The sequence below is a fragment of the Zalophus californianus genome, chromosome 14, assembly GCF_009762305.2.
Source record: "Zalophus californianus isolate mZalCal1 chromosome 14, mZalCal1.pri.v2, whole genome shotgun sequence".
Taxonomy (NCBI): Eukaryota; Metazoa; Chordata; class Mammalia; order Carnivora; family Otariidae; genus Zalophus; species Zalophus californianus.
Genome location: NC_045608.1, coordinates 1,304,315 through 1,326,634, shown reverse-complemented (window position 1 = coordinate 1,326,634; position 22,320 = coordinate 1,304,315). Strand labels below are relative to the sequence as shown.

The 22,320-nt window shown below is 42.3% G+C and overlaps 1 long non-coding RNA gene across 1 annotated transcript; it reads right to left on the bottom strand.

The window, feature by feature from the left end:
- Nucleotides 1-1,678: 1,678 nt before the first annotated feature.
- On the bottom strand, nucleotides 1,679-10,574 carry LOC113912817. The gene is made up of 2 exons (XR_003516986.1): nucleotides 10,450-10,574; nucleotides 1,679-2,305 (listed from the first exon to the last, which is right to left on the bottom strand). It is a non-coding gene; the product is annotated as an uncharacterized LOC113912817 (long non-coding RNA).
- Between the last annotated feature and the right edge of the window lie 11,746 nt (nucleotides 10,575-22,320).

Below are 22,320 nucleotides of genomic sequence, written 5' to 3'. Positions count from 1 at the left end.
CTGAGATCTAACTAATTACCAACTTTTGAACTGGCTTGAGATGACTTCCTAATTACCCAGGTTTTGTCTACTTGAACAGGGGTAGATATTAGGGAGCTAATATCTCAAGTAATCTAAATGGACCTGGGATGTGTCCCTAATTATCCATTTGAGTTTATACTGACCTGGGATGATTCCTTTTTTCCCCAGGCGCATATAGTCTGATTTGGGATGTCTCCCTGGTGTTCCATGTGTGTTTATGGTGACCAAGCATGTCTAATAATCTGAGTGTCTACTCTGGCTGCAGTGTCTCACTAATTACCCAGGTGTGTCTAGGTTTTCTCCATAACTCCCCGGGTTTCCTCCATAATTCCCAGGTAACATCCTCTGATCCAGGATGTCTCACTAATTCCACAGATTTGCCTACAGTGACCTGGGGTGTCTGAATAGTCTCAGCTGTGTCTACAAGGATGTTGAAAGTCTTTCATTTCCCCAGGTGTCTCCACTCCAAACTAGGCTATCATCTTAATTCAAAAGGTATGGCTCCTCTGACCCGGGATGACTTCAAATTCTCCAGTTGTTTCTACCCTGATACAGGATGTCTCCCTAGATCCCCAGTTGTTTAACTGACCTGGAATGTCTCACTAATTAACCCAGGTTTTCTACCTTGATGTTAGATGTCTGCCTAATTTCCCATGTTTGTCTATACTGGTCAGGGACTTCTAATATCCCAGGCGTGTCTGTTCTGATCTGAGTTGTACCCTTGATATGTCAACTCTGATATATGCAATTTCTAATTCACCAGAATGTGTCTAATCATACCTGGAATATACCTTACTTACCTAGGTCTGTCTACCTTGGCCAGTGTTATTTTCTTAATTCCCAGTTGTGTCTATATTGACCTGGGATGTCTCCCTAATTACTCAGAAGTGTCTACTCTGACCCCGGGTGTCTCCCTAGTTCTACAAGTTGTCTGCTCTGACCTGGGATGTCTCCTTAAAGGTTCAGTTGTGTCTACTCTAGCATTGAATAATCTTATATTCCCCAGTTGTATCTAATCTGACCTAGGATCTCTCTCTTATTCCCTGTTGTATCTAATCTGACTTAGGATATCTTCTTTATTCCCTAAGTGTGTCTTCCTTGGGGGGGCTGTCTCCCTAAGTGCTCAAGTGTGTCTGTCCTTAACTGGGATTCCCTCCTAAATGCCCAGATATGTCTACCCTGCCCTGTGATGTCTAATTTCCCTGGTCTACTCCAACCTGAGACGTTTGTGTAGTTGTCCAGGTGTGTCCACATGGACATTAGATGTCTTCATAATTCCCAGCTATCTAAACCTAATTCCCTTGGTGTCCTGCCCTGACCCTGGAAATCTTATCAACAGGTTTGTCTTACTCTGACCTGGGAGGGCTCCACTGTTCTTCAGGTTCATGTACTATAATTTAAGATGTCTCCCTAATTCCACAAGATTCTCTCCTCTGCAGTATTTTATTTTACCAGATGTACCTATCCTGACCAGGTAGGTCTTCCTAATCAACTAGGCATGTCTCTATTGACCTGGGATGTCTCTCCAGTTCCCCATATGTATAGTCTACCCTGATTTTGGATGTCTCCCTAATTCCTCGGGTATGTGTTTCCTGATCTGGAATGTTACCCTAATAACTCAGACTTATTAATACTGCTAAAAGAAAAATTTCCACAATTTACAGATCTACTCGCTTTTATTTAATGATGTCATGAATCAGGCAGCATCTAATCTAGCAGATAAAAAGGAGCACTGAAGATGTACAATGCAAGAGATTTTACAGACCAAGTGAGCAGGAATGGGAAGTTACACTGGGCATTTGCTGACTGGTTAAGCATGATTACTCTTCTTATATGGGGGCACAGGGAAGTCTTGGAACAGGTCAGGTAACTTGTGCTGAGCAGGGACGTGCTGATTGGTTAAACCAGACCTTCCTTTCTGGGAGAGCAGAGCACAGACAGTTAAGTTTTGGTTCGCTAAAGTGGGGCTTAATATTAGAGACTATTTTGAGCCTAATCCAACTACTTTAACCAACTCTCCCTTTTGATCAGATTCAGCTTTTACCGAGAGGTAAGACCAAATGTAAGACTAAAGCACTACGCTGTGTCACTGCTCTTGTGGTCTCTGCTGGTGTCCGTAGTGTTTGCAGGGCATGAGTTAGGCTTGAATTCTTGTACATGGCCGTTTTCGTCCTTTTCCTTTCGGTGCTCTAGTCTCTGAGATAATCTGTCTGCTGACCAGTGGTCGTGAACATGTATTGAAGATTTTTGAGAGAATGCAGTGCACCAGGAAGACTGAGGATGACTGTAGAAAGAAGAGCAGTCAAACTTTAGAGTGTACTCTGAAGCCAAGGTCCCCATGTCTCAAACCAGCTGAAGGCAGCGATAGAATGACCCAGGGTTAGATTTAACCTGCTTAAGCCATGTGCTTTATTTCATGCAATTGTGTGTTGACCTCTCCTGAAGTATTTATCCAAGTACAGGAGGTATTGGCTGCAGCACAAATACCTTCATGCTCAGCAAGGAGACAGTCAAGAGCTATCCTGTTGTCTCAGACAGACAGCTTTGGCAAGTGAACGCAGAGGTGTCTGCTGGGCAGCTACAGCTGTGGCAGTGAATACTGCTATTTCCCCTAGTGTAAGCAGAAGATTTCTAATCACGTGCTTTGTTGGCACTGACTTCCAACCAACGTAATAAGGATCTGCCAAAGGAGGCAAAACCTGAGTAATCTATACCTCCTGGTCAGCCCTGTTTGAGGCTGTAGTGTGGGATGAGAGGTACAGCACAGTGGGAAGCCTCAGTTTGGTTGTGGCCCAGACCACAGCTTTTACCCTCTTCCATCTAGACGTTAAGCTGCCCATGCATAAGGGGACACTAGCCCTCCACAGATAAATATCTACCCTGGAGGAGCATGGACCATGCTGCCAAAAGAGGCGTTCCCGTGCTGGAAGCTGTCAGAATGGCTCTGAACTGGAAAGGTGATGGCCCTGGAGGTCAAGAAGACTTAAGGGGCTGGAGACCTCACAGGTGGTTCTGTCTTGCTTACTCTTGCCTTGTCTCCCTTTCTTTGTGTAGAACCTGGATGTAAGGTTCCCCGGGTTTGTTAACCAGAGACAGGGAAATGGGCCCCCGGGGATTAGGGAGGCTGACACAACAGAGGACGGGGAGAGGCCATTTCTCTGGAAAGCAGGGATAAGTCTGTGATGCCCTGAGAGATGTGAACAATGGCATTATCTTTCTAGAACAGAGCAAGACAAAGGTGGACCAAAGAATTGCAAAGACCTCCACATAGTGTAAAAATTAAGAATTAGGAAAAAGAGATGAGGAATGGAAAGAAACTTTATTTTTCCAGCTTTAATGAGGAATCACTGATGTATATTGCTATATGGGTTTAAGGTGTAGGGCATGGTTTGATTTACATGTCTTTAAATGATTACCATACTAGATTTAGTTAACATCCACCATCTCATCTAGACACCGTAAGAAAAATTCCTCCTTGAGATGAGAACTCCTAGGATCTGTTCTCGCAACAGTTCTACCCTGTTTATCACGTGGCAGTGTCGGCTGTATGGTCATGCTGTACAGACATGCCTAGTGCTTATCTTACAACTGCAAGTTTGTCCTTTGCGACCGCCTTCATCCACTGCTCCCTCTCCCCACCTGTCGTAATCACAAATCTGACCTCTTTTTCTGAGTTTGGTGCGTTTTTTTAATTAATCCCACATTTAAATGAGAGCATAGAGTATTTGTCTTTCTCTGACTTACTTAGCACAATGCCTTCAAGATCCATCCATCGCAAAAGTCCTTTTTGATGGCTAATATTCCATTGTAAATGTAAACCACAACTTCTACATCCATTCATCCACCGATGGACACGGGTTGGCTCCATGTCTTGACTATTGTAAATAATCTGCTATAAACATGGGGGTGCAGATAGCTTTTTGAGTATTTTCATTTCCTTTGGATATATTCTCAGAAATGGGACTACTGGATCATATGGTAGTTCTATTTTTAATTTTTTTAGTAACTGTATCCCCTAGTAGCTGTGCCATTTTATGATCCCACCAACAGTACACAAGGTTCCCTTCCCTCGTCTCTACATCCATGCCACCATTTGTTACCTCTTGTTATTTTGATGATGGCCATTCTAAAAGGTATGAGGTGATATCTCCTTATGGTTCTAATTTGACTAGTGATGTTGAACATTTTTTTTAAAGATTTTATTTATTTATTCATGAAAGACAGAGAGAGAGGCAGAGGGAGAAGCAGGCTCCCAAGGAGCAGGGAGCCCAATGCAGGACTCGATCCCAGGACCCTGGGATCATGACCTGAGCCAAAGGCAGACGCTTAACCATCTGAGCCACCCAGGCGCCCAGCCACTAAAGATTTTATTTATTTATTTGAGAGAAAGAAAGAGAGCGAGAGAGAGCATGAGAGGGTGGAGGGCCAGAGGGAGAAGCAGACTCCCCGCTGAGCGGGGGAGCCCGAGGCGGGACTCGATCCCCAGACTCCAGGATCATGACCTGGATGTTGAACATTTTTCATGTAACTACTGGCCATTTGTATATCTTCTTTGGAAAAATGTCTGTTCTTTTGCCCATTTTTTAAATTGGATTATTTGTTTGCTACTGAGTTGTACTCTTTATATATTTTGTATATTAACCCATCAGATGTATGGTTTGCAAATATTTGTTCCCATTCTGTAGGTTTCTTTCCACTTTTTTTTTTTTGCTGTGCAGAAGCTTTTTAGGTTGATGTAGTCCCAGTATATTTTTGTTGTTGTTGCTGATGCTTCAGGTGTGACTTCCATAGAATCATCACCAGGACCATGTCAAGGAGCTTTTTTCCTATTTTTTGTTTTCTAGGACTTTCATGACTTAAGGTCTTACATTTAAGTCTTTAATCCACTTCAAGTTAATTTTTGTGAGTGCAGTAAGATAGGGGTCAATTTTCATTCTTTTACCTGTGAACATCCAATAGAAAGAAACCTTGATTCAACATCTCTGGAGGAAACAGTCTACCTCATGATGTTTGCAGCTTCTCTTCCTGGTCACTTTGGTTTTGAGGTCTCCAGAGTTATCACAGGACCAGATGTCAGTTGTGAAATATGCACCCAAGGTTTAGGTTATCCTAGATCATGTGAATTTGAAAAACATTTGGGCTAGTTCCTATCTTTCTGAGAGTATACTTGTTATATAAGTGTTTATTTTTCTTTAAGCCAGTTAGAGCTCTTTATGAATTAATATTGGCAATACCATCTAGAAATAGAAAAATTTCATACATCGATTACATGCATGTATACAGGAATACATGAACATTCAGACATATGTAAAAATACATCCTTAAACTTGGTTTTAGAATTTTAGCCATGAGACAAGTTCAATAATGAAAAACCCACTAGTTTATAAAAGAACCATTGAATAAAACTGTGTTTCTGACACACAGAACAAATTAGGATTACCTCCTCAGATGATTTAAGCTTTTCACTAGTAATTATGGAGAAGATTTTAAGATTTTTCCTAGTTTCCAACTAGTCTTTCTTTTCTGTCTTTCTGATAAGAATTATTTGCCTGAAGTTTGCCTTTCAAAAAGATGGCTCTTAGTTCTTCCTTCAGGATAAAACGTTTACTATCTAAACACAGAGAATGCAAATTTCTCCAGGAAGGACTTTTGTTTCCTAAATCCAAATCTTTTACAATATCTATAAGCTTTCTGAGATGAACAGGGGGTTTTCAGGATTGGTAAAAAGGATAGGTGGGCTTCAAATTACTTCTAGAGCTGCATTTCTGCACCTGTAAAGACTCAATTTATAAAACAAGGACAGTTATTTTTAATTCCTCAAAGAATTGAGTTGCAACGTGAATGATATCAAGGAGCTGACCCACTCATCCAATCGTATTATCTTCAGTTTGCTTCTTTGTATCAGGAAGATTTTCAATTTGGATGAAAATCAGAAGATTTTTATATTTTAGATTTAGAGCTGTGTGTCTTTTGAATATTTCAGTAAATCCTTTCACAAAGGTTTCAGAATGTTTTTCTTTCCCTCTGGGTACATTTCATTTTAGTTAGGAACTTTTTTTTTTTTTAAAGAACCCCTATTGGGCTTTATTATTATTATTTTTAAATTCCAGTATACTTAACATACAGTGTCATATTAGTTTCAGGTGTATAATATAGTGATTCAGCAATTCTGTACATTTCCCACTGCTCATCACAAGTGCACTCCTTAACACCCATCACCTATTTAACCCATCCCCCCCCCCCCCGTAACAGTTTGTTCTCTATAGTTAAGAGTCGATTCTTGGTTTGCCTCTTTATTGTCCCTTTGTTTTTTGTTTCTTAAATTCCACATATGAGTGAAGTCATATAGTATTTGTCTTCCTCTGACTTATTTCACTTAGCATTATACTCTCTAGCTCCATCCATGTTGTTGTAAATGGCAAGATTTCATTCTTTTTATGGCTTATATTCCACTGTGTGTGTATTCACACACACACACACACACACACACACACACACACACACACACTTCTTTATCCATTCCTCTACTGATGGACACTTGGGCTGCTTCCATAATTCGACTATTATAAATAATGCTGTTATAAACATTGGGATACATATATCCCTGTGAATTAGTGTTTTTTTTGGGGGGGGGTAAATACGCAGTAGTGTGATTACTAGATCATAGGGTAGTTCCATTTTTAACTTTTTGAGGACCCTCCATACTGTTTCCCAGAGCGGCCGCACCAGCCTGCATTCCCACCAACAGGGTAAGCGGGTTCCCCTTTCTCCGCATCCCCGCCAACACTTGTTTCCTGTAGTTTTGATTTTAACCATCCTGACAAGTGTGAGATGATATCTCAGTGTAGTTTTGATTTGCATTTCCCTGATGATGAGTGATGTTGAGCATCTTTCCATGTGTCTGTTGGCCATCTGGATGTCTTCTTTGCAGAAATATCTGTTCATGTCCTCTGCCCAACTTTAAATTGGATTATTTGTTTTTGGGGTGTTGAGTTGTATCAGTTCTTTATATATTTTGGATACTAACCCTTAATTGTATATATCATTTGCAAACATCTCCCATTATGTAAGGTTGTCTTTTTAGTTTTGTTGACACCTAGTTCTGCTGTGCAAAAGGTTTTTATTTGATGAAGTCCCGATATTTATTTTTGCTTATATTTCCTTTGCCTCAGGAGACATACCTAGAAAAAAGTTGCTATGGCCAATATTGGAGAAATTATTGCCTGTGCTCTCTTCTAGGATTTTTATGGTTTCAGGCCTCACATTTAGGTCCTTAATCCATTTTGAATTTATCTGTGTGTGTGGCATAAGAAAGTGGTCCAGTTTCATTCTTTTGCATGTTACCTGTCCAGTTTTCCCAACACCATTTGTTGAAGAGACTTTTTCCGATTGCATATTCTTTCCTCCTTTGACAAAGATTAATTGACCATACAAACGTGGGTTTATTTCTGGGCTTTCTGTACTATCCCATTGATGTATATGCCTATTTTTGTGCCAGTACCACATTGTTTTGATTACTACAGCTTTGTAGTATAACTTGAAATCTGGAAATGTGATACCTTCAGCTTTGTTTTTCAAGAATGTTTTGGCTATTCAAGGTCCTCTGTGGTTCCATACAAATTTTAGGATTGTTTGTTCTAGTTCTGTGAAACATTTTGATATTTTGGTAGGGAGTGCATTAAATCTGCAGATTGCTTGGGGTAATATGGACATGTTAACAATATTCTTCCAATCCATGAGTATGGAATGTCTTTCCGCTTATTTGTGTCCCCTTCAATATCTTTCATCAGTGTGTTCTAGTTTTCAGAGTGTAGGTTTTTCACCTCCTTGTTTAAGTTTATTCCTGGGCATTATCTTTGATACAATTGTAAATGGGATTTCTTTCTTAATTTCTCTTTCTGTTGCTTCATTATTAGTGTATAAAAATGCCATAGATTTTGTATCCTGCACCTTTACCAAATTCATTTATCAGTTCTAATAGTTTTTTGGTGGAGTCTTTAAGGTTTTCTATATATAGTATCATGTCATCTGCATAGTGAAATGTCATGTCATACTTTCTTCCTTACCAACTGGATGCCTTTGATTCCTTCCTCTTGTCTGGTTACCATGGCTTCCAATCTGACCAGCTTCTGACCCTGGAGTTCATTATAAAAGTCCTTTCAAATATCTTAGTTGCAGGTTTTAGCTGAGACAAATAATAAATATTCCTGGCAGTATTGCGCTCTTTTTTTCTTCTTTTAAACCCAAAGTATATCAATCAAGTTACTCAGCCAAAACCAGTAAGTCTTTTAGGACATATCTGTGGACTCACAATGCATCTCCTACGAGGGTGCAAAAAATACAGTCTTCCCAAGATCCAGAACCACTCCCAAGTACAGGCAACATAAAGAAGGCACTTTGTTTTTGCCTTTTATTGCTTAAAATGCTACTTTAAATACTAAATTATGTCAGTTATTTGAAAATAGGTCACCTTATATAGATAATAAAACTTTGATATGTATACAATGGCCTTTTTTTCTTTAAAGGCCTTTTAAAGTAGTGTTGACATCTGATTTCCAATTTAAAGTGCATTAGAATTGTTTCTTAGGAAACCAGTTGGCTCCTACCCTAATCTATAGTCCCATTAGTAAGGAAATCTTTTAAAATTTGCATTCTGTAGTTCTTTCTGCTAAATTGGTTGTAATTAGCATTGATGTAAAACACAGGTTTCAAAAATTTTCTTTTGTATAGACTTTGTACCATCTGTTTTAGTGACGAGGAGGGGGGTCAAAAAGGAATTCGGTGTTTAAAGGAGCTGCTCTGAATTAGGACCTTGGATTCTGTAAGGAAAGTTCCTTCAGTTTTGACCCTTTTTCTCCACAAGCAAGCACCTGGATACCCTGGGCTGCATACCTACTCCTCATGGCCTTTTCTCTTAACTGTCAGAGATGCTTGCTGCCTCTGGTTCTGCTGTGGATTGTAAGCTGGGGACTCTTGACATGCCTGAGTCATAGTGAGGGTGGTTGTGGTTGGTTGCACACATATTGGTGAATTAACTGCTATTTAAACAATGCTGCTTTTAAGAGTTTTTTCAAAGTACAATAGATTTTTGAAGTTTTGGGTAACTGGAAAATTTTGTTTTTGCATTTAAAAGTGTTTTTGGAAAGGCTGAAACAAAGTGTAGACATACAAAACTAATCATTTTTCCTTTGCAAAATTACACATAGGTGTTTACTATTCTGTAACTCTGTTTATATAACTTCAGTAATACTTAAACTTGAAATTTTTTTAAATCACTTTAAGGATTCTGGCTTCTGCCATATTCTTGTACATTCTAACAAAGTTCTTTGAAATGTTTGTGAGTTATTTTCTGTACCATCACAGTGTATTGCCACTGAAGACTGTGAAGACAGAGCACACTTTTTTGGAGGCTTGAGACAAAGTGTTTAAAAATTTTCATAATTTGAGTAATAAAAAGCCAATTTGTATAATTTTTTTAATAATACCTATTTTGGAAAAAAAAAAAAAAAGACAGTTCCCCTGAGAGCTGGCAACAGTCAGTAGGATGTTAGCGACAAATGAGGTACAACCCAGAGCTCGGTCCAACAATCTTCTCCGGACCCTAACCTGACAGTTGAGGGGCCTGCACGTGCAAGAACAGACAGGCAGGCAGAAAGCCGAGCCAGACTCTCAGGACACGAAGCGAGACAAACAGGAAAAGCAATAGCTGCCCCTGGGAGTGTGAAAGAATCCACAACCAGCGGGTATATCCCGAAACCAAATTCACAGGAGTCTGGGTTTGCAAAAGAAGAGACAATGTGAAATGTTACCTAATTCTCTTTGCCAGCTTCTGCCAGGTTCCTCAGTATCCTGTCTGCAGGCTCTAGAGCAAGTGAGGTGTCCCATCTGGGTCACCAGAAACTGTCGAAAAGGAAAAATTTATTTTCCTTCTACCTTTTATAGTGAGTTCTTGGCTGAGACCGCTTTCCCTCTAGGGCAGCTTGTAAATGGATAAGCTTATCTAAGTTAAAACTTCCCTACTGTGGCTACTGTAATTCAAGATTATCCTTAGTGATATGTTGCCATTTCTGCAAATATGTACAACATCCAGAACCATAGTTTTTAAACATATAAAGAGCTGGGGTATGAGAAGATGGATCATTCGATTCTTCAGAACCTTAGGGTCCCATTTCTCCTTTGGTTTCTGTTTGACAAATTTGTCACTTTTACTTGTGGTTCACACCAACAAAACCAGTAGCTCCCAAATTGGAACAATAGACTAACCAGCAGAAGCCAATAAATCAAGACTGTGGACTAACACAGGGCTAGGGACTTCAGGCTCCAAATGGAACCATCTGCCAGCTCAAGCTGACCTGCTAAACACTGGAGTAAAAAAGCCCATTAGACCAGGCAGCTCAAATGCAAAGCTCATATACAAGAGGAACTTACCCATGGGCTGTGGAGACGTGAGAAAGACCAAGAACTCAGAGTTGAGCAGGTACCAGCACCTGTGCTTCTTGTCATGCCCAGAGCCATTAGCAGTCTTCTCTGGACCCCATCCTTCTCATCAAAGCTGTTCAAAGAAATTTTTCCAGTCAATTTATGGACCTAGTTGGCTTTTATTTAGTGATTCATGAATCTGACAGCGCCTAATCTAGCAGATAAAAAGCAGCACCGAAGATCTGTACAAGGTAAGAGAAGTCAGCAGGAGGGCGCCTGGGTGGCTCGGATGGTTAAGTGTCTGCCTTCGGCTCAGGTCATGATCCCAGGGTCCTGGGATCGAGTCCCGCATCGGGCTCCCTGCTCCTTGGGAGCCTGCTTCTCCCTCTGCCTCTCTCTCTCTCTGTCTCTCATGAATGAATAAATAAAATCTTAAAAAAAAAAAAACAACAGGAAGAGGAAGTTATGCTAGGCATTTCCTGATGGGTAAACATGGTTACTCTTCTTATATGGGGGCACAGGGAAGTCTTGGGGTAGGTCATCCTACCTTGTGCTGAGCAGGGAAGTGCTTATTGGTTGACCTAGACCCTCCTTTTCTGGGAGAGCAAAACATAGAAACTTAAGTTTTGGTTTGCTGACATGGGGTTAACATTAGCAACTCCATTTTGGACCTAATCTGGTTACTTGAACAACACTGATATAAGCTATATCCATAGTTCTTTTTCCCCAAATGTGTTGACCCTGCTCTAGATTATATCTCAGGTTCCTCTGGTAAGTATACCTGAGCTGGGATTTCTCCAGAGTTCCCTGGTTGTGTCCAGCCTGATCCGGTATATTTCCCTCATCCCCTAGGATGCGTATACTCTGACAGTGGGTGTCTCCCAGTTCTCCAGGGGGGTCTACACTGACCTTGAGTGTCTCCCCCAGCTCCCTAGGTTTGACTGCCCTGATGTTGCAAGTCTGCCAATTTTCCCATGGGTCTACACTGATCAAGGAATTCCCCTGAATCTCCAGGTATGTCTCCTCTGACCTGGGATGTGTCTATAGCTCCACAGGTGTGTTAATCCTCACTAGACTCTAACTCCTCCAGAAGAGTGAACTCTGAACGTGGATGTCTGTCTAATACCTCAGGTAATCTACTCTGAGCTGAGATCCCCCTCGCTGTCCAAGTATGTCTACTTTGATATGGGATGTCTCCTGGGATATGCAGAGGTATCTACACTGAGCTGGAATAGCTTCCTGGTCCCCTAGTTGTGTCTAATCTGTGTCCTCATAATTCTCCTAGTGTGTCTACTCTGACCTGGATTATCTCCCTGATGACCCAGGTATGTCTGTCCTATCCTGGGATAGCTCCCTAATCCCAGCATGTCTACCCTAAACTGGGGTGTATCCCTTAGTCCCCAGGTTTGTATATATTGATCTGGGAAGCTTCCCTTATTCCACAGGAGTTTCTACCCGAAATGGGATGTCTCCCTCGTTCCCCAAGTGTGTCTACACTGACAGGAGATAAATCCCTAACACCAAAGCAGAGTCTAGTACAAACTGGGATTTTTCTAATTCCCAGTGTGTGCCTGCTTTGTCTTGGGTTGTCTTGCTAAACTCCATGTATGTCTACACTTACTGGGGGTATTTATCTAATTATCCTGTGTGTTTACACTGACCTGGAAATCTACCTAATTTCCCAGGTGTGTCGATTCTAAAATGATTTGTCCCAACATTTCTCCAAGTGTGTGAACCCTGGCTTGTCCCTGTAATTTCCAAGGTGTCCACCCTGAACTTGGATGTCTTCATAATTGACCCTGTGTTTCTACACTGACTTGGGATGTCTCTTTATTTCCCCAGATGTGTCTACACTGACGTAGGATGTCTCCTATTCCTTGGTGTGTTTCCTCTGACTTGAATGTCTAATTCCTCAGGCATGTCTACTCTGGCCTATGATGTCCCTGTAATACCCAAGGTGTCCCTAACCCGACTCTTGGTGGCTCCCTTCTCCCTCAGGCATGTCTACTCTGACCTGTGATGTCTAGTATCTGTAGTGTTTACTCTTACACTGGATAGCTCCCTAATTCCATGAGTATACGTACAGTGACCTTTGATGTCACCCTATTTTGCAGGGTTGTCTACCCTGCACTTGGGTGACTCCAATTTGCCATGTATGTCTCCCCTTATCAAGGATCTCTCTCTAATACCACAAGTGTCTCTATGCTGAAGTGGTATGTCTCCCATATTCCCTAGGTTGGTCTACACTGATGTGGTTGTCACTATTTCCCCAGCTGTGCCTTCTGACCTGGGATGTTTCCCTACTTCCCCAGGTGTGTTATTCCAGGTTATTCCTAATTCCTAAGTTGTGTCTACCATGAACTTGGAAGTCTCCCTGATCACACTAACCTTTGATGTTTCCCATATTCCCCAAATGTGTTTGCTGTGACAGGAGATCACTCTCTAGTTCCCTGGGTATATCTGCTCTGACCTGGGATGTGGCCCTTGTTCTGTATGAATATATACCCTGTGACCAGTGAGGTCTTTGAAATACACAGACCCAGGGTGTCTCTCTAGTTCTCTAAGTGTCTCTACTCTGGTATGTACTTAGAAATGTATTCCTAATCCAGTGTGCTAACACTGAAAGGGGGGTGTCTCCCTAATCACCCAGGTTTGTCTTTATTGACCAGGAATGTCTAATTCCCAGCTGTTTCTACCTTGATCTTATATGTCTTTTTAATAACCAGAGGTGTCTTCTCTGACCTGAGATGCCTACCTTATCATCAGTTGTGACTCTGATCTGGGATGTATCCCTAATTTACCAAATGTGTCTTCAATGACCTTGGATATCCCCCTAACTCCCCAGGTGTTTCTACCCTGACCTGAAATGCTTCTTCACTGTCCAAGTGTGTCCTCCCTAACCTTACATCTAGGAATTTTCAGAGATAATATATCTTCTCTGACCTGGTATGTCGTATCCACATGGGCATGAGTGAATCTCTAATCCCAGTTGTTTTTATTATGACCTGGTTTGTCTAGTTCTTTAGGTGTATGGACACTGACCTGGGATGTGTAATTCCTCAAGTGTGTGTCCACTGACTTGGGATGACTCATTAAAACAGGGGCTTATCTGTACCACTCTGGAAGTCTCCCTCTTTGCTTTGCTGTATCCTGACTTGGCACATCTCAATTCCGTAGGTCTGTCTACCCTGACCTTTGGTGTCTCCATAATTCCTGAGATATATCTAAACTAACTTGGATTGTTTACTAATTACCCATAAGTGTCTACCAAAAGTGGTATACCAGTTATGTCTGCACTGACCTGAGCTGTCTTAATTCCCCACGTGTGTCAACACTAACCTAATATGATTGCATAGATTCCCAGTTGTGTCTACCTCAACACTGGATGTCTTTCTAATACTGCAGGTATGGCTGTACTAACCTGGGATGTTTCCCTAATTCTCCTGATGTCTACCCTTGACCTGCTGTGTCTACCTAGTATGCCAGGTATGTCTACTATGACCTGGAATGTCTAGTACCTCAAGTGTGTATACTCTGACTAGGGAGGTCTCCCCGGTCCCCCAGTTGTGCCTATACCTTGATCTAACTTGGACTTTCTCTTATTCCCAGTTGTACCCAGGATGTCTCCCTAGTTACCAAGGTGTGTCTCCCTAGTTCACTGATGACTATTTCCCCCCAGGTAATCTACCTCGACCCAAGTTGTGTCCACAATGACCTGAGATGTCTCCCTATTTCTCCAGGTAGGTCTATTCTGATTTGTGATGTCTCTAAGACCCTGGGTGTCTGTCCTGATTGCAGTGAGTCTTTAATTCACCAGATTTGTCAGCCTGACTTGGGATCTCTCCCCAGTTACCCACATAGGTCTTTCCTGATAGTGACTATTGTGTGTAGCCTGATCTGGAATCTCTCCCTCTTTCCATAGGTTTCTTCTCTTATCTAAAATAGGAGACATCTACTTTATTCTAAAAGAGATGTATCTCTTTTGACTATGGATTTTTCCCTAATGTCCTGGGTTGTGTCTCTGCTGACTTAAAATGTCTGTTTCCCTAGGGAAAGTTACCATGACCTAGGATGTCACCTTGATTCCTCAAGTATTTCTATACTAACTTGGGAAGTCTGTTTCCCCAGGTCTATGTTCTCTTAACTTGTATGTCTTTAATTCCCCAGCTCTAACTACTCTGATCAGGGATGTATCCTTACTTACCCCAATGTATATAACCTAAACCTGGATGTTTCCTTAATAGTCAGTTGTGTGTACATTTACCTGGGATATCTTTTCCCCAGGTGTGACTACTCTTATCTGAACTCTCTCTACCCAGGACTGTCTGCAGTCAAGAATGTCTACCTAATTTCCCAGGTGTGTCTCTTCTGACCTTTGTTATCTCTCTTATTCCCCGAAATGTCTACACTCATGGGGGATGTCTTCATAATTCTCAATATGAAGATCATCATATTGATGTCTTCATAGATTCTCAAATACACCCAGGATAATTCCCACACCGCAGATGTCTACCCTGACCTAGAGTTTCTCTCTAAACCCTAATAGTAGTACTCCTACCTGGGAGGTGGACCTTATTCCCCTGATCTGTCTCCCTTGACCAGTGATGTTTCCCTGTAACATGGGTGTGTCTACTCTGACCTGGTGTATCTGTCTGATTCACCAGTGTGTCTATACTGACTGGAATGTCTAATTCCCCAAGTGCTTCTAGTCTACCCTGGGATTTTGACCTAGTTGCCCAGGAGTGCCTACCTGTACAAGATATTACTGCAAAATTCCCTTGGTGTGTCTAACAAACACTTGCAATTCCTTAGAAGTGATCCTATCTATTGCAGAATATCTACAATTACAATAAGAATATGTCATTGCTAGTACATGTTTTGCTTATATAAATAACTCAGAAAAAAATTGAAACCCAATTACACATGACGAAAAACAATGCAGATTGGCTTGTAAAAGTAAAAAAAAAAACTCATAATTTGATCTTTTTAATTGGTTAAATTTGGGCAAATGGGCATCTTGGATTTGGGGTATTTTCAAACATTTGATATTATACTCCTGTTACTCATGTTAATAATACTCCTGTGTATTATATCTTCTCACGAGTCTTTAGTGCTTTTCAGTAAACACTGACTAATCAAATGATCTCCATGTGTACTGAACAACAAAGCAACATGAACAAGAATTATCAGAAGAACCTAATGAGATTCTGATTCACTATCTTCAGGTCCAAAGAAGGCCCATAACCAAAAGTAATGCTAAATAGCCACTCTCAGTTCAACTGAGAGAATGATCAAAAGGAAGGGATTTTTTAAAAATGAAGTAGAGACCACAGTTTCAGTATGCCCCTAGACCAAAGACTCATGTTCACTTAACCAGATCTTAAAACTATCCCAATTTCAAAAATACTGACGCTGATTTTAAAATTTAAGCTTGATTCATGTCAGCATGACATGCTAATCAGCTAATGAGCTAAAATCAAGTAAGCTGATGTAATGAAAAGGGAATGTAAATTACTAATAACAAATCACAATGGAAAATGTACTTAGTTTATAAAGCATGAATGTGGAACAGCCTAGAGCAGAGTTTACCACTTTCAGTTTGAATGTATCCCTGTTTCCAAAATGCTTGTTTCTCACTCAATAAAATATTCATCTCAAAGCTCTCTGAATTTTATTTTTCTAAGAGATACACCTACAAAATGAGACATCCCAGGTTAGTGTAGACACAGCAGATGAAACAGGGAGACACCACGGATCTGGGCTGACATGGAGAGCTAAGATGACATCATACAATAAGGTGGACATCCCTGGAGACGAGGGAGGCATCCTAGGCAAGAAGTGACAAACTTGTGGAATTAGACATCCAAGATCAAGGTAGGCACAGCTAGGGAATTAGGGAGACAAGTCAAAGTGGACATAACTGGAGTTAAGGGGACATCTCAAGTCAGGGGTGACGGGACAGGAAAATTAGCAAGACCTCAAAGGTCCGAGTAGACACACTTGGGAAGTCGGACATCCCAAGTCAGGATAGAAACTCATAGGGAATAAGGGAGATCCCACAACAATGTAGACACTAGGGAGATATGCCAATTCAATGTAGACCCACCTAGGAGACATCTCTGGGCAGAGTAGATACACCTGAGGAAGACCTCCCAGGTCAGTGTAGACACACCTGGAGATTTAGAAAGACCAATGAGATCAGAGTAGAAGCATATAGGAAAATGAAGATACATGCCAGGAGCATCTGGGTGGCTTAGTTAAGCATCTAACTCTTGATTTTGGCTCAGGTCATGATATTGAGTCCTGCATCAGGCTCTGCACTGGGTGTGGAGCCTGCTTGAGATTCTCCCTCTGCCCCTCAACCCCAACCCCACAGCTCTCGTGTGCACTCACACTCTCTCTCAAAAGACCAAATAATACATATATGTTTGTGTGTGTGTGTGTGTGTATGTGTATATATATATATATGCCAGGTAAGGGCAGACACATTTTGTGAATTAGGGAGAAAATCCCTGATCATGGTTGACATTTCAGGGGAACAGAGAAGACATTCCTTGTCAGGAAAGACACACTTGGAAGATAATGAGAACTCACAGATCACTGTGACACACTAGCATAATTAATCAGACATCCAAAATTAGGACAGACAAACCTGAGGAATTAGTGAAAATTTCCAGAATTACACATCTCAGGTAAGTGTAGGAACACCTGGAGAATTAAGGAGTCTTGTCAGTGAAGACCTACCTGGGATATTAATAGGACATTCTAGGTCAGAATAGGTACAAATAGGGAGTTAAACATCCCAGGATTGACAGATCTGGGAAAACAGGGAGTCATTCCAGTGAAGATGTACCTGGAAGTTAGAGTGGCATCTCAAGCCAGGACAGACACCTTAGTTATTAAGGAAACATCTCAAGTCAGTTTAGACATACCTGAGGAATTAAGGAGACATCCAAGGTTACCACGGAAACACCTGGACAACTAGAGATAATCCAAGTTTAGGACAGACATCCCTGGTGACTAGAGGCAATCCCAGGTCAAAGTAGAAGCACCTTATGAATTAAGGAGACATTCCAGGTCAGTATTCTCAAAACTGGGGAATTGGGGGACACTCCAGGTCAGTGTAGACTCACCTTGGGGAACTTGGGAGACATATCAAGTTCAAGTAGACAAACACTGGGGATTAGGGAAGAATCCCAATTAAGTGTAGATCTACCTAGGGAATAGAATCCTGGGTCAGAGTAGACATGCCTGGGCAATTAGAGGAATGTCCCAATTTAGTGCAGACTAACCTGAGAAGTTGGCAGACATCCAAAATCAGGGTAAACACACCTGAAGAATTAAGGAACTATCCAAGATTAGTGTAGACACACTTAGGCAATTATGGAAATATCCCAGGTCAGGGTAGGCACACCTGAGGAATCTGGGATACATCCGAGGTCAGGGTAGATACACTTGTTGAATTAGGGGACATTCCACATTACAGTAGAGATACCTGGTGAATAAGAAAGACATTCCAGATAAGACAAACACATAGGGATACCTCAAAGTCATTAGTGATATCCCAGATCAGTGTAGACAAACCTGTGAAATTAGACATCTTTGTCAGTGTAAATGCAACTGGAAACTGGAAAAACATCCCAGGCCAGATATATATATACCTCAAGTACATTTGCAATATATCCCAGGTCAGTGTAGACAACATGGTACATTGGGAGACATCCCAGATTAATATAGACATAGACATGACTATGGAGTCATCCAGGGCAGAGCAGACACATCTGGGGAATTAAGATGTCTTCCCATGACAGAGGAAAAACTCCAAGAAATTAGGACACCATCCATGATCAGAGCAGACACCCTGAGGGAGTACAGAGTCATCCCAGAACGTGGTAGACATACCTGGAAAATTAAGGAAGCACTCAGGTCAAGGTAGACACATCTGAGTAATTACAGAAACATAAGACATAGTGGACACACCAGGGTTTTTAGGGACACATCCAGGTCAGTGAGTCATACCTAGGGAATTAGGGAGACATCACTGGTCAAAGTAGACACACCTGGAAAATAAAGGAAAAAAATCCCAGGTCAGCGTAGTAGACACACTTGAATAATTAGGGGAACATCCCAGGCCAGAGTGGACGTGTGTGAGGAATATGGGAGACATCCAATGTCAGAGTAGACACAGCTTGGGAATTGAGGAGACATGCCAGGCAAAGGTGGACAAATCTGAGTACCTAGGGAAATATCCCATGTCTGAGGAGACATCCTTGGGGTATTATGGAAATATCGCAGGTCAGTGACAATACACAGGGAATAAGAGAGACATTCTACATCAGTGTAGACCCACAGAAGGCATTAGGGAGACCTCCCAGATCGGGGTGGAATCTTCTGAAAAATACAGTTAACAGATTAGACACACCCGGGGGAATTAGGGAGCCATCCCAAGTACAGGTAGATACACATGGGGGAATGGGTGATATCCTAGGTGAGGGCAGACATACCTGGGGAATAAGGGAGACATGCCAGGTCAGGGGAGACATACCTGAGGACTATAGGAGACACCCCAGGAGATGGCAGACCTACCTCTGTATCAGGGAGTGTAACCTGTTCAGAGTAGACACATCTGGGGAATTGGGGGGGGAGCATCATTAGTTAGACAAAGTGGGGAATTAGGAAGACATCCAAAATCAGGAAAGAAACCTTTGGGCATTATAGAAACATACCAGTTCAGTATAGAAATACTGGGAACAAGGGAGATCTGCAAGGCCAGTGTAGATAGACCCAGGGAATTAGAGAGACATCCCAAGTCAGGGACAAGAGGAAAATCCCAAATCAGAGTAAACACGCCTAGGAAGTTAGGAAGAGATCCCAGAACAGTGTAGACACACTTGTTTGACTTCTTCCTGCTGCCTGTGCATTTAGGGTTTAAATTCCCTTCAGGCTGTCCTTTTCAGGGAAACATCTGGAAGTCTATAATGGCTGGAGGATCTAGTCTTAAAACACTGAGACAGCTAAAGCTTGGGGGAGACAAATACCTCTTCACCTCCTTTATTCATGACACTAGCTCATGACAATATGTGTGGTTGTCATAGTAACAGGTGGGGACAAAAATCCTGAAAAGCTTGGAGAAGATAATTTTATAAGTTTGGACTCTTGGCTGCAAGACTTAAAGCTGATTCTCGCTGACCTAAGAAAACAGGGCTCCTTTTTTCTTTTTTCTTTGGCTTCAGTGCTTGGAAAGGCCACGTGCTGACAGCAAACACAGCCACAGCCGGGCTCAGTGGCATCACAAAGGCCACAGGCTCTGCCTCCCTCATTGCAGCCCTTGTCAGGCTTCCTGTAGCAGCCCTGAAAGGCCCAAACTCAGATCATCGTTCATATTAGCAGTCCAGGACTGTAAACAAGTCATTACCGGTCACTTCACGGTCAATACCACAAGGTGCTGAAGTGAGAAGTCCGGCCAGTTCTGGGGGTATAGGGAAGGTGTCCCTGAGGAAGTAACGTGTCATCCAAGACTAAAGAGTGAATGTCAACCACAACGCGATACAGAGAGCATCCCAGACAGAGGGGAGTGCAAAGGCAGGGGCTCAGGGTCTGAAGAACGGATTCCAGGTCTGGGCAGGGAAGTATGTGACAAGCCTGGGGCGTCTTGAGCTTTTATAAGGCAAGGCAGCTACGAGGGTCAGGGAGTTGTGTCAGCAGGACAAAGGAACCGGCATGCTGGGGCTCTCACTGGCCAGGGGGGGTTAATTCAAACATCAAAAGGATAATGACTTTAATGGACTAGAAGTCATTGGGTATATAAAAATTCAAGTCTAAAAATCAGAAATGAACATGTGGGCATTACTATTTCCCTTACAGAGATAAAGGGACCAAGAGAGAATACCATGAACAGCTACACACCAACAGATACCCTACATGAAGTGGACAAATTTCTAGAACACGCAAACCACAACTGACTCCGGAGGAAATAGAAACTCTGATGAGACCAACAACAAGGGAAGAGATTGAATCAGTGATGAATACCTCTGAGCAAAGAAAAGCTCAGGACCAGATGGCTTCGCCAGTGAATATACTTTTTTAAAAAGTGGTTTCAGTGCCCACTCACCTGCTTCACAGATGACCCCAGCAGCTTTCACCAGCTTTTGCCACACGGGTATTTGCATTTCTGACATTACCTGCCTGAGTCTTTTACCACTTCCTCCCCCTCCCTCCAATCAAAGCCCAGGAACAGCACGAGAAGCCATCCCAGGCCTCTGTGGCTGAGCAGCGCAAGACACCAGCCTAACCCCTGTGGCTGGTGCTCACTGCTGTGCACGCACTCAGGACAAGCCTGTGCATCTGTGCGGGCACCCTGCCGACCTGAGGCCCTTCACTGGCTTCCACTGCAGTGTGCATACCCAGGGGGAGACTGCGAAGCCCTGGGAGAGCATACTGACAGCCAGGGGCCCCTGCAGCTCCCAGTGTACCCACAGTAATTCCTGGCACTTGCTGCATACCTTAGCCCCTAACCACTAGTATGAGCTTGCACCTGGTCCCTGCCCCCCCACGCACACACTTCTAGCTGTGCTCCACAGCCAAGCTTATACCACTCGCCCCACTGGCCCCAACCATTACTACTGCTTGCCCTGGTCCCTAGCTGTTGGACCTGGAGGCACTGCTGAGGTCTTACAGACCTTACAACATCTGTGGACACATCCCCCAACAACACTCACCGAGAATCGTGCAGTTTGGATGCTGTGGACCCCACTGACATAAGTGAGTCACCACACCATTCTGGAATCAGTGCCACCACACTTCCGTATTTGGAAGCTCACAGTACATTCCAGCATGCTCCTGTCTGCAAGTGAGGGTCCTTCCTTACTGAAGTCCATCTATAAAGTCTGGAACAGTGATTCAAACATACAGACACCACATAAGGCTGTAGGGATGATGAAGAATCAGAGAAACATGAGTCCACCAAAGGAATACATTAAACTCGCCGCAAAGAAATAGAGACCCACAGATTGCCTGACAAAGATGCTCAGAGAGCTCCAAGAGAATACAGATAAATAATTTAATGACATCAGGAAAACAATACAAGGTCAAAATAAGAAGTTCAACAAAGAAATAGAAAACACTAAAAAAAAAAAAAAAAAAAACAGAAATCACGGAGCTGAAGAATACCATGATTGAATTGAAGAATTTAATAGAGAGCTTCAAAATCATCTGGACCAAGCAGAAATAAAAATCAGTGACCTCAAAAACAGAATACTTCACCCAGCAAGGCTGCCCTTCAGAAATGAGGGCAAGACAGACTTTGCCAAACAAAAGCTTTGGGACTTCATCAACACTAGACCTGCCTAACAAGAAATGCTGAAAGGAGCTGGTCAGATGAAACAAAAGAATGCTAACCAGTAACCTGAAAAATATGAGAAGAAACAGCATACGAGCAAAGGCAAGTATATAGTCAGATTTAGTAATGCAACATGGTAGTACGTGCTAACCACTTAACTCTAGTATAAAGGTCGAAGAACAAAAGTGTTCAAAATAGTTATAGCTGCAATAATGTGTTAATAGATACACAACATAAAAAGATTAAAAGTGTGACATCAAAAACAAAATGTAGGTGGGGAGGGAATACGAAGGTAGTTTGTATATGCAACCAATGTTGTTATCCACATAAAATAGACTCATATCTGTAAGACGAATCAAGTAAGCTGCAGGGTAGCCACAAAACAAAAACACATGAGAGAGGCTACACACAGAGAAGGGAGGGGCGCCTGGGTGGCTCAGTCGTTAAGCATCTGCCTTCGGCTCAGGTCATGATCTCAGGGTCCTGGGATCGAGCCCTGCGTCAGGCTCCCTGCTCCGCAGGAAGCCTGCTTCTCCCTCTCC